This window comes from Amblyomma mixtum, chromosome 2 (assembly GCF_055824585.1).
Source record: "Amblyomma mixtum isolate Tamu chromosome 2, ASM5582458v1, whole genome shotgun sequence".
NCBI classification, from domain to species: domain Eukaryota; kingdom Metazoa; phylum Arthropoda; class Arachnida; order Ixodida; family Ixodidae; genus Amblyomma; species Amblyomma mixtum.
Window position 1 is genome coordinate 105,226,908 of NC_143013.1, and position 11,787 is coordinate 105,238,694.

The following is an 11,787-nucleotide window of genomic DNA, read 5'->3' on the forward strand; positions in this document are numbered from 1 at the left end:
TACAAGATAAATGCACGCTCGCAGCTTCATACACCTCGCTCCATCTTGCTCGCGCAACCGCACAGTCGAGTATTTGCACACACACTACTCGCCGCTCGTCGTTTTCTCGTCCGCTGTCTTGGTTGTTCTCAGCTTCGTTGACAACCGGCCACTAAAAACACCGAAGCACAAACAAAGAGGCGCGCACACGCAAGGAACGCCGCGCGACTTCCGAGGGGAAGGGACACTCGCCACTCCGGTCGGAAAATTTGTTTTGTGTGTTTTTATGAGGTTCAGAGCCCCAAAACGACTCAGGCTATGAGGGACGGACGGTCTCTTTACCATGCACTGACATCGCACAGTACATGGGCGCTGTTGGGATTTGAGGCCCAGCCAGAGGTGACAGGCGAGCCAGGCAGGCGCCATCGGGCTGCCTTGACCAAAGGCGCTGGTTTCCGGAGAAGACGCAAGGAACGCTGGTGTGGGGGCGCCTCTGGAGACTGCGTCGCCGTGAACAAAAGCAGCTAATCCCCTTTGCCGAAAATTCTGAAAGCGGCGCTTGTACCGAACTGCGCTCTCCCGTGGATCGGAGGAGACAGCGAGCGGCGGCGGCGCCAACTCATCGCCCGCTTGCCCCTGAGCAGTCCGACAAAGCGGTGATGGACACGGCTGATTTGTCCCTCCCTCCTGAAGAATTCATCGGTGGCCGGGGTGTGCACTGTCTGCCTCCGTGTCGCTATCTCTCTAGAGATCAAAGAAACAGGCACACATCTCAAGACGGCTCGAAACACATGCTCGCCGGTGCCGCTGTATGTCTGCAACGACGCGTCCACGACGCGTCCCCGGACGCGGCACTTTGCAGATGTGACCCAAAGCGTGGAATCAGGGCCGCTTTTACTCTTTTGGCTGAGCGCACCGCCGCCCCTGACGTGCGGCCATCACTCACGGTTCGAGTGAGTGATTTTCCAGGGGGGTGCAGGCGCCCCCCCTTGCCCCCCCCTCCGGACGCCCATGCTTGTGATGAGATAATTTGTGTGCGGTTGCTCCTGAAAATCTCAAGGCGCAAATGAGTCATTACAATACCACAAGAAAAGCATGAACAATTACCGTAGCTGATTAGTAAATTCCACGTTACATGATGTGCTTACATATTAATTTGAAGAAGGTGAAAATCTCCATACCTTTTGCTACATGCCAAACATCAAAGTAGCGCACTGTTGACTGGTACTGCTGCATGTGTTTCTTTATTCCTGGGTGCCTGTCCGTTGTCAATATGATGCGAATTCCTACACTTGAAAAGAAGTCAAGGCCTCTGATTAGGTCTTCCTTCTCCATGTGGCCACTAGCCTTCACTGCATCTGTCTTAAAAGCATAGGAGTTGATGTGACTGTAAACAGCTGCCATCACTGGGCCAAAGCCATGTAATAATAGAGTTTATGCAATGTTCCTACACTGCATTCGCATGCACTCTGAAAATATTTTCTTAATCATGCAATTAAGCTTTAATTATAGCACCGTCATAAATTCAGCTCACAGTTTGGAGCAATGCCTTTTTGCACTTGCCTCTCCCACTTGCACTTGTTCAGTGTGTACTATTTTTTCCAATCTGGGGCACAGAAATGAATATGTCAGGTATTTTGCATTGTAGCCAGGCGAGTCGCAGCGTCCATCACCACACTGATCCACCTCACTGTCAGCTACGGATGCGAGCAGTTTTTCTTGGTGCTCTTGCCAGGCCTGTGGGGAATGCAGGGTGCAACCTCAGTTGAAACTTTGTCCTATTGTTCTCCATGTGAACCCAGCAGCGTCTATATTATTTATTTTTATTTATTTATTGAATACTGCGGACATGCTGTATGTCCAAGCTGTATATGTCCTATCATCGGTGTCCCCGTAAAATGAGTTCATTTTGTCCACTGTGTTAAGTTGTGCAGTGATGTGCCCTGTTGAACTATTTCTTGAGGCAAGATGACATAGAATAATTGGCACTTTTAACATTGAGAGCTTCCCCGCAGAGCTCGGTTATAGCACTCTATGTAATGCAATTGTTTTGTAAGGTTGTTGAGAGCATTTCTTTCTCTTCGTGTGGCTACTTGTCGTGACACATACCAATTTATCAAATGTGGTTCTAAAGTCAGGCAGCAGTTTGTCTTTTCATTCATAATTTTCAAACAGCACTTCAGAACTAGTACAAAGAATGAGAGGGAACACACACACGGCATTGTGTGTGTGACTTCTCATTCTCTGCCTTGGTTTTGAATCGCTTTTGGAAAATTACGAAGGAACACCAACTTGCCCATTCTGCCATTTTTCTTTCCTTTCAGTCAGTTAACTGCTGAACACAGAGAGCCGTCTAAATGGTATATTCTTGTCCAGGCAGTCTACTGTACTTACTCATCTCCCAATGTCTCGTCTAATGTCCCATGTTGAATCATTTGGCTCATACATGTCATTGTCATTACCTGTGACACGTATCGGTGACATATGAGGTGACACCAAAGGGCTGGACTCTCGTCGAACATAGAGATGGAGACGTTTCACACGTGTCGATGTAAACATTTGACAAGTGGCTTGATCTGTCTGAACTGCCTGTTCTCTTGTCTCCTGGCCTACACGTCCACGTAAAAATCCAGTTACCCTGCTTTACCTCTACCTGCTGCCACTTCGTTACTTCTTTCCTGACCTTTTGGTCAGGCCTGTTGTTGAAGTACTGAAACAGGTCTGCTAGGGGCATAGGTGTTGTAGTATAGGTATAGGATACAACACAGGAGGCACACGACTATATATTCTATACTTGTAATAATGAAAACAAAGTTACCTATCTCGTGCAGAATCCTATGGCTAGATGCTTGTACAGCTGTTCCATGTGGCAGCAATTGAAGAGGCCTGAGGTAATTAAATAAGTCTTTGATTTGGTTCTTCAGCTGCATTTCTGGCATACGCAAATTTTAGATGCAAAATATACGACTCGTCAAATGCAAGTGGATGAATGATGGTGTTTCATCAAAAGTTTACCTTCTTTGGAAAGTATACTGACTCCGTCATCACTTGTGTCAATATTAGCCTGGAAACCACAGGAGGCCAGGTGTCAAAATGCAGTGTACTGTGCATTATGAGGAGCTGGCACACTGTTTAACAACCACACACAGATGGTGATGCGAAGTACAGCTTACCCCTTCATGTGCACTGGAAGACTTTCCAGCTCCATCATCTGTTGTCACCTTAACGTTGGCCTAGAAGCCAGAGGAGCCCAGATGTAAAAACACAGTTGCAATGTCTGGTACAGCTTACCTCCTGTCCTTCGAAAGTTGTTCCAGCTCTTTCATCTGCTGTTGTGTCAACTAGAAACTCTCCGGATAAAGAGGGACCCACCAACAACAGCACAGCTCTTTTATCTGGCGTCCTGGCTTGCCACAGCCTACACTTCTATTTATTTATTTATTTATTTACCCTAAGGGCCTTTTCGGGCATTACAAAGGGGGGGGGGGGGAATACAACTGTTCAAGATTGGTTATATATGCACATAAGCAAACTCGCACTTATAAGGTAGCCATAGAATATGTAAAAGGAAAAAATGTATGAAGAAATAAACTAATTTGGAACCTATGTATTTATACAATAGATATATAGATTTGAATGATTACACACAGCTGAAACAGAATTAGCTATATGCACGCGCGATACAACAATGAATATAGCCCTGTACATAAAGGAAAAAAAAAACAAGATAAGTAGTCTAAAACGTGGGGTCACTCCACGTCCAGCCGGCCGGGAAGGCGAGCTTCCGTGCCGGCTACACGCAGGCGTTTCTCGTACGCGACTCGTGTCCCCAACCCGTGGCGCAGAGTCCACAGCGGGTTCGGTCGAAATAGGCAACAACAGAGTACGCTAGGAAACAGTTTATTTACCTAGCGCAAGACAAAGCACACTGCGGAAGAATGTTCTATCCGATAAAAAAGGTTCAGCAGCTTACCAAGTCGTCGTCGACCGGAAGTCGTCCAGGAGCACTGGGGCCCTGGACTTGGACGACTGGACGACCAGCACCGGGGCCGCGGACTCGGGGTCTGGGGGCAGCGTCGAGGTGTCCCGGGCCGTGGCCGCCGCCGCCGTAGGCGAGGGAGCCCTCGCGGGCAAGGGTGGTGGGGCCGTGCAGGGAGCGGGGGTGGCGCTGGCACGGCGGGTGGCGATGGCCAAGAGCCACTCCGCGAATCCGGCGTCCTGGCTTGCTCGCTCTACCATCCGGCAGGCCGCTTCGCTGGGGCCGCCCGCCGGTCTTCTGCCGGGGCCCCCTGTGCCCTGCGATAATGCAGGGCCCCGGCCTTGTGGGTCCCCTGGTGGATCACCACCGCCCCGCACGGGCTCAGCTGGGCGTCCGGAGGCAGGGGCAGGGACGCACCCCCTGCTCTCTCGTCGGCGTCCGCGATGGTGCGCCCCCGAAAGAGGTTGAAGAGCCTCCCCGGGGTCATGTTTCGTTTGGCTCGCTCCTGTCGCTTCCACGGCCGCCACGAGATGTATCCCACCGGCGCGTCCCGGCCCTCCTGATGAGGCCAGGTCGCCACATCCCGGGGTGGTGACCGCTGTACGGGTGGCTGCACCGGGGCCGGGGGCTCCGAGCTACAGGTCGGTGTGGTTGACGGCAGGCGGAGTGGCGAGAGAGCCGGCGGGGGGCCCATGGGCCCTGAGGGGGCCGGTCCTGGCCCGGGCGGGGTCAGCTGGCCGTGGCGCGGCGATGGCCAGTGGGGTGGGCCCAGGTGCCGCGGGGGAGCGCGCCCGTGTCCTGGTGGGGTGGCTGCCTGGTAGTGGCGCTGTGGCGATGGATGCTGGGGGCCTCGACCGCCGGTCGCCCTCGACCGGCGCCGCTTTGGCGGAGCCTGCTTCTCCATCTGCGTTGGGGAAAAGGTCGACACAGATGTAGCCAACTCCCGCAGGGCGTGCTAGAAAGAAAACAGGAAACTACAACCAAGCTCCCGCACGGTGCTTGAAATGAGTTGCTGAAATCCCCTAGAAAAACCCTTCAGAAACCCATAAAAAGGGAAAACTTGAGTGCCGAGTCATCCACTTGGCAACACCACCTGGCGTGCTTTTGGTCACAGCTGTTTGGGAAATAGCGCCTGTCATTGAACTTCTTCTAAAGGAAACATTGTGGAGCACCTTTTTTAGGCTGCTGGCAGATGATTGTTGTATGGGCGGCCTCGCTGCTTTGAGCTCTATGCTGCTTCAGCGCAGAATATGAGCAGCTCGGCAACATGACATTGAAAGTCAAGTTGGCCTATAAAATGCTCCGCACCATTCTCACACCTACGTACGATCCGGGCGTTCACAACTGCTGCATTCATTAGGTGGAAGAACATTCTCAAATACCCCTCTTGTTGAGACGTCATTTCTGTACCTTGCAACCCAGGAGTCCATGTGGTTGGCACCTCTTATATGCTTGTTGTAAACATCCACAGAAATGACCTGGTGACATCCACACTGTGTTGTCCTTTCTCACGGCCGATGTCTTCGAGAGTGCCCTCATTAAGCGACCTGCATGTGAAGGTAATTATATATTTGCATCCAAGCATGGTTATAGAAAGGAGCACAGCAGTATATTTTTTTTCATCTAAAAGCACAGATGCAAGTGCAGTCATCTAAAGCATCCATGTGCAAGTTGAAAACAGGAGTGAATCTGAATATGCCAGTTTTCACTGTGGCCTTGTCAGCGATGAAGGTGTCTCTTGTTGAAAAGATATGTCAAAATGATAAAAAGCACAGGTGTCGCATTTTACTCAGGACAAAAAAATTTCTTTTGCGAAAAAAAAAAAAATGCCAGGTGATATTTGTGTACACTGAGCTTGAAAATGCAGAGAACAATGGCCCATATATGAATATTCCAAACTATTTCTGCCAGTCATCAAAACCACATGTCTGCGCCTGCTTTATACTGCCACATTAGTATGCATGCAAAAGTGAGATTGTCGCTTGCCTCAGCTGCAGTGAACAATGAGTTGCTAATGCACAGCCAGTCAGCAAGTGCTTGTGCCATCTCGTCATCTGTTGCACTGCGCGTTACACAGACAGCAACTGCAAGCAATCTTTGCAATGATCATAACTGCCACTCTAAGTATAGTCTTTTTATAGAAAAAAAAAGAACAGTGTCAGTGCAGTCTGGGTATATACTCTTACCGAATACAAGGCGCATGATGGCCAGCTTTTCTGCTCTTTTCTTTCGTTTCCTTCCTGTCCAGTTGTAGTGAACGGCAACATCATCAGAAACTAATTTTCTGAACACTCGCCTTGCGCCTTGTTGTACTGGCAATATCTGTTCCACCAATTTGCCCTAGCGTGTTCACCTGAAAGTAAGGAAGCAAACAGAATGCAACCCACCAATTATTTTTGAGTAAGAGTAAGATGAAGGCTGCTGCATCTTTTGTGCTTGCCTCCAGGATATCAAGTTCTTCCTGTGTCTTCGCTGGGTATACAGGCATGTCATCTGGCGCAACTGTGTGCGCAGACTGTGCTTCACTGATAATTTTTGCTGTTATTTTTGAAAGTACAGCTGCCTGTTGAGCTTGCTCTACTTTGATTAGCTCGAGTTCCCGCAGAATTTTGACCAGAGCTAGAAAATAGAGGAAAACTGACTACTGCAAGTTTTGTGATCTGCAAGTTTTAGATGCTGGCCGTGGCGGTCTGCCGTCCTAACTTCGCACCCAGTGCCTTCTTCAACACCTCTGCTGTGCTGTGGTTGCTGGAGGCCATCATTGTTGTCTTCCAGTTCTGTCAGCCACTGCTGCGGGACAGCATCTCCGAACTCCTCGCATACATTGTTCAAAATGCAGCATGCATGAATATCCAGGCGGGAATTTTCTACTGAACATTCCATGTGCTTCAAGATAAAGTGTAACTAGGCCCTCAGCCTGCTGAAGGCATTTTCAACCACTCTCCTAGCCTTGGACAGGTGGTAGTTGAACAGCCTTTCGTCATCGGTCATGTTTGTGCGCGGTGGCTGAACGGTTTCATCAAGTTGGTGGACAGCGGGAATGCCTGATCATGCAATATGACTGGAGGCATTGTTGTGCCACCCATGATGGCACGTGGCTGACGAAACAGAGGGCCATTGACGGCTTTTTCCAGCTTGGAGCCATTGTAAACATGCGGATCATGGCAGCGGCCTGGTGATCCAACTCTTATGTACAAGGAACCTGTAGCGGTGGTCCACAAGGACAAGCAGGAGGATGCTGTACCTGCAAATAAAATATGCGGTTAATATGACTGACACAATGCAAGTAGTTAGTGCATGATGATAGTGATTTCAGCATAACATTCCAATGCGTACAGTGTGCCTCTGCTTGCTCTCGGGAGAATCATCTCCATCCTCTGAGGGGACAACACACCGCCTGACACTAGCGGTGAAAACGCGTGGAGAATTCTGGAGTCGTGCGTGCTGCCGGGAAAGACATCGATGAAACCCATGTCAGCGTTGCAGACCCCCTGAAATACGATAGAAAAACTTTCTTCCAACTCCGAGTTGTGCGGTTGAGCAATGTGGACGTGGCATCCATCGATCGCCCTGATGACGTCCGGCAGCCCTCGTCCGCGACGGTCGAGCTGGTAGAAAGCTGTCTTGTTGTGCTGTCACTCATCTGTATCTGGCCAGCATATTTCTCTCTCACTTACTGAAAACAAGAAATCTAGGATCTGAATGATTGCAGCGTGCACCGTCGGCTCGCTCACATTGAATTTGTCGGCAGTCTGGTACATCGTCATTTGCGTTCCCATATACATGAGGGTAACGAGCATTGTTTTCTGGGCAGATATCTGGATCCGCCCTCAACATCCTTCCGGATAGAAAGCCGTCGTCTCAAGTTCTCTAGTCTAGTCTGCGCACAACTTTCTTGAAATGCGAAACAGTTTCCTGAATTCGAATTCCAGATATGCGGACACGACTCGCTCCACATACAGCGGAACCCTGTGACGGTCCTGCCTCTCTACACCGCACGGAGAAGCACGACAAAGTCGTCACTGTCGTCATCCTCACTATCAAAGAGCTCACTCCGGAACAGCATCGGTGAGCGTAGCAAGAGCAGCTACCTCTTTGCTAGACATGATGAACGTGATCAGCAGACAATGCAGTTAGATGGTGACGCGCGAGCTGGTTCCTCAAAACTGATCTTGCGGTTTCCGGTGGCTGCCAGTTCACTTGACCATGACATGATTTCCTGTCAGGAGCCAATTTTCTGGCAGCCAGCGGGCTGCTCTTGAATGGTGGCCATAAGGCGCTGTTCGTACGCACCCAGGCTGATGGTATTGCAGCGAAGTCATTTGTGGGGGCACGCCTTACTCACCCCCTGTGGTTGACTTTCCCGCGCTGTACCCTTCTTAGCCATGTTAGTTACATTAACAAGGGAGGGTGCCGGCATCGCACTGACATGAGCGCCACGGATGGTGGGATTGCTATGTGCGTGCACAAGGGAGATGACCCTCTTTGGCTCAAGATTTGGCCGCATACGAACGCATCGACGCGAGCTACACTCTCTGCCAGCGGGGCAGGCCTTGTCATGGGAACATTCTCCCGCCAGCTCGTCCCGTCCGGCCTTGTAATTTCCCCCTGCCCTAGCGTGGGCAACGGGAAACCGTGCTGGTGAGTCGGACATCCTCGATTCCTTAGCGTATTTTGTTGCTAGCTGGCGTTACTGTTGCTATAGCAATAAATGCCTTGTTTGTGTCAACCGCAGTGTCGGTTGCTTTGTTCCCTCAGAGCAACGGCCGCCGTGGTTGGCATGCGATCGGTAGCATATGCAACCACGTGGTGGGGTCCCAGCGATCTTGAGTTTTCCGTAAAACATTCCTGGTGCCCACAGGTTTTCCATTCACCAAGGACAGGCTTTACTAAATGTAGCTTGTTGTTAACTTCATTGTCCCATGAAGCCTGCCATTTTCCTCCAAGTTTATTTTTTACACGTTTCATGCAGTCTTTATGAAGTATACCTACTTGTTTTACTTGTACATTACGGGCACGTGAGTCACATGCGTCAGCGCTCTCGTTCCCCGATTCCCACGTGACTATGCACCCAGCAAAACTTTATTGTAAATCTTTTTGTTCCAGCTTTCACCATGTTATGCATTATGTCTCTTATTATGGGTTGAACTGCACTTCTGAAGTTTAGTGCTGTAATTATGGTGAGGGAGTCGGTGTAGGTGACACTATTTTGTATATTTTTCGTGATTATTTCTGGAATCGCGACAGCAATAACTTTCTGCCATGAAAACTGATGTGGACTCAGGTAGCCTGACTATATTTTCTTCTTTCTCTTGTGCTACTGAACTACCAACATAGTGTGTGGTTTTCGAGCCATCAGTGTAAAAATTATGTAATTCTTGTACTTATCCTTCACTGCCAAAAACTCCTGCAGTATATATTCTTGTGGAGTTTGCTCTTTGTGGATGTGCATCAACGTAAGATCACATACTGAGGGAAAGCTGTACCAAGGTGGCTCCGGGCAATATTTGGCAGTATATTAGTACACAAATCTGAGTGTTTTCATGAGAGATGACGCGCCCAGTATTCAGTGTCCAGAAGCTTACATAATGCTGCAGAATCCTACAGCAAGGAAATGTCTTTTAGGTGACAGATGTCTATGTCTGGTCACAAAGTCGATACCAAGTAAGGCTCATATCCTAACCTGCCATTGCATAAAGCTGCACATGCTTCATAGCCTCTAATTCTGCCAATAACTGCTACATATTTCCCACCTCTAGCACCAGTGCAGGATCAATATACAGCATGAAAACAGCAATTTTGTTGCTTTAGCTCCTTTACTATGCTGTTTTGGCAAGAGAGACTAGTTGAAATATTTGCATGGGCAGTTCTCGATTGAAGTAAAGTACAAAACCTTTGCACTTTCTGCTGAAGTGACTGGTGGACCACTTTTGCATGTCACATCTCGTATGACTTGCTAAGGGTCCAGATTGACGCACGCACTTGTTCAAACTTTCACACAAAACACTCTTCGCTGTTGCTATAAACTCCGACCACAGGCAATAAGTGTCCTGTCACCATATACAACACAAAAGAAGGTAGCGCTCGCAGGCAGACAGTTTGAGCTGACAGCCACAGACATTGCAGGCATAATAAGCACATCGCCGAATAAGTTCCCAAAGAAGCCACACTGTAGAAGGGTGCAGTCTTGTAATCGAAACACACCCCAGAAACAATGGCCACTGTCGCTGCTTATGAGCCAGGCATTTTTGCAACGATGTCAGCTGTGCAATTGGCCGAAAGGTCCGACTCGTCAAACGACGGCACCGCACTGCTGACCTCATTATCGTTGTTGACCAGGCATCCATAACACATATGCCCCAACGGACGCAGCGCCTATCGCAACTGCACGGACTGTGAAAAGGTCGTTTGCTGGTGGCACACGGGCTTGAATGTGTGTGTAGTGTCAGTGGTCACACGATCATGGTCAGTATGCCATGCAAATGTGCACTGCTGAGCCGATCGCGGAGTGCACGATATCGGCGCCGTAGTGCCATTCATCTCTTGGTGAGAATGGAGCATGTTGCGCCAATAGATCTTCAGCCTGGGCTTTACATACTCGCTGCATGTTATGCTGTAATTGAAGTGACAGCGCTCTATCAGTTAAACTGCGTAGTCTGTGAATCATCTCTATGCGTTAGGTTTTAACTTCCCCTCTTTCACTTGTATTTCACTTGTACTTTTAGAAATTGTGTATTTAAGGTATGAAGCGCCGTATGATCCAGCTGCGTTCGTACTTATAGCCGAACCAGTGTAGTCGAGCCTTGAATAACAGAAGGGTGAGAAAAAAAACAAATTGTTTTAAAGTTTTTCGCCTCTATTTTGACATTCGCATTTTCACACTTTTGCTTGGGGCTGAAATGGTCCAAACAACTGCAAAATGCACACAGGTGCCCTAGCTCCATTTGCCATAAATCCCAAAGTTGCAGTGAAATTTAAGGGTAATTGAGCCTTTAATATGTACGATGAATAAACTTGGTTGTTTCATGATTATAACCAATGGCGCAAATAAATCTGACTTTGACTTAAATATGCTGAGGTACCCCTTCAACACCTTATCTGATGTTAAGGGGGAAAAAAAGAGCTTTTTCCGCAGTTGGCACCATTTATTCATCATACCTGCGAGAATGGGAAATCAGTGCTAATCATGCGGATTTCAAATTGAGGGACGCATGCAGAATTTGAAGCAAACCAGCCTTCTGCTTAAAGTATCATTCTGTGGTGGTCTATTCTTTCGAATGTTGGCATGTATTGTAGGAACGACGCTGGATATCAATATGCAAGTGATGTCCTGTCTGAGGCTAGCTTGTGAATGCCTGCCGCGGTTCTGAATTTCTCGTTGCCAGGCCCACTTCGACATGTGGTTAAACAGTCGTGTACCATTCTGTTATAAAACTTGTAATCATTTTAGTTTTCACAGTAAGAGCCAGCATACATCCGGTGATAGGCTACACAGCTAGATGCTTGTACAGCTGCTCCCTGTGGAGCATCTGTCTCCATTCCTGAGCTTCTGGAAGCAATTGGAGAGGCCTGAGATAAGTCTGCGATTTGGTTCTTCATCTGCATTTCTGGCATGCGCAATTTTTAGATGCAGAATATGCGACTTGTCAAATGCAAGTGGATGAATGATGGTGCTTCATAAAAGGTTTACCTTCTTCGGAAAGTATACTGACTCCGTCATCACTTGTGTCAGTGTTAGCCTGGAAACCATAGGAAGCCAGATGTCAAAATGCAGTGTACTGTGCGTTATGATGAGTTGGCACACTGTTTAACAAGCACACATAGATGAC

General features: G+C 48.7%; 2 pseudogenes; both read right to left on the reverse strand.

Annotated features, from left to right (window-relative positions):
• Positions 1 to 3,948: 3,948 nt before the first annotated feature.
• LOC149360413 (uncharacterized) lies at positions 3,949 to 4,862 on the reverse strand (annotated as a pseudogene).
• A 2,350-nt stretch (positions 4,863 to 7,212) lies between these two features.
• On the reverse strand, positions 7,213 to 8,064 carry LOC149360414 (uncharacterized; annotated as a pseudogene).
• Positions 8,065 to 11,787: the final 3,723 nt, after the last annotated feature.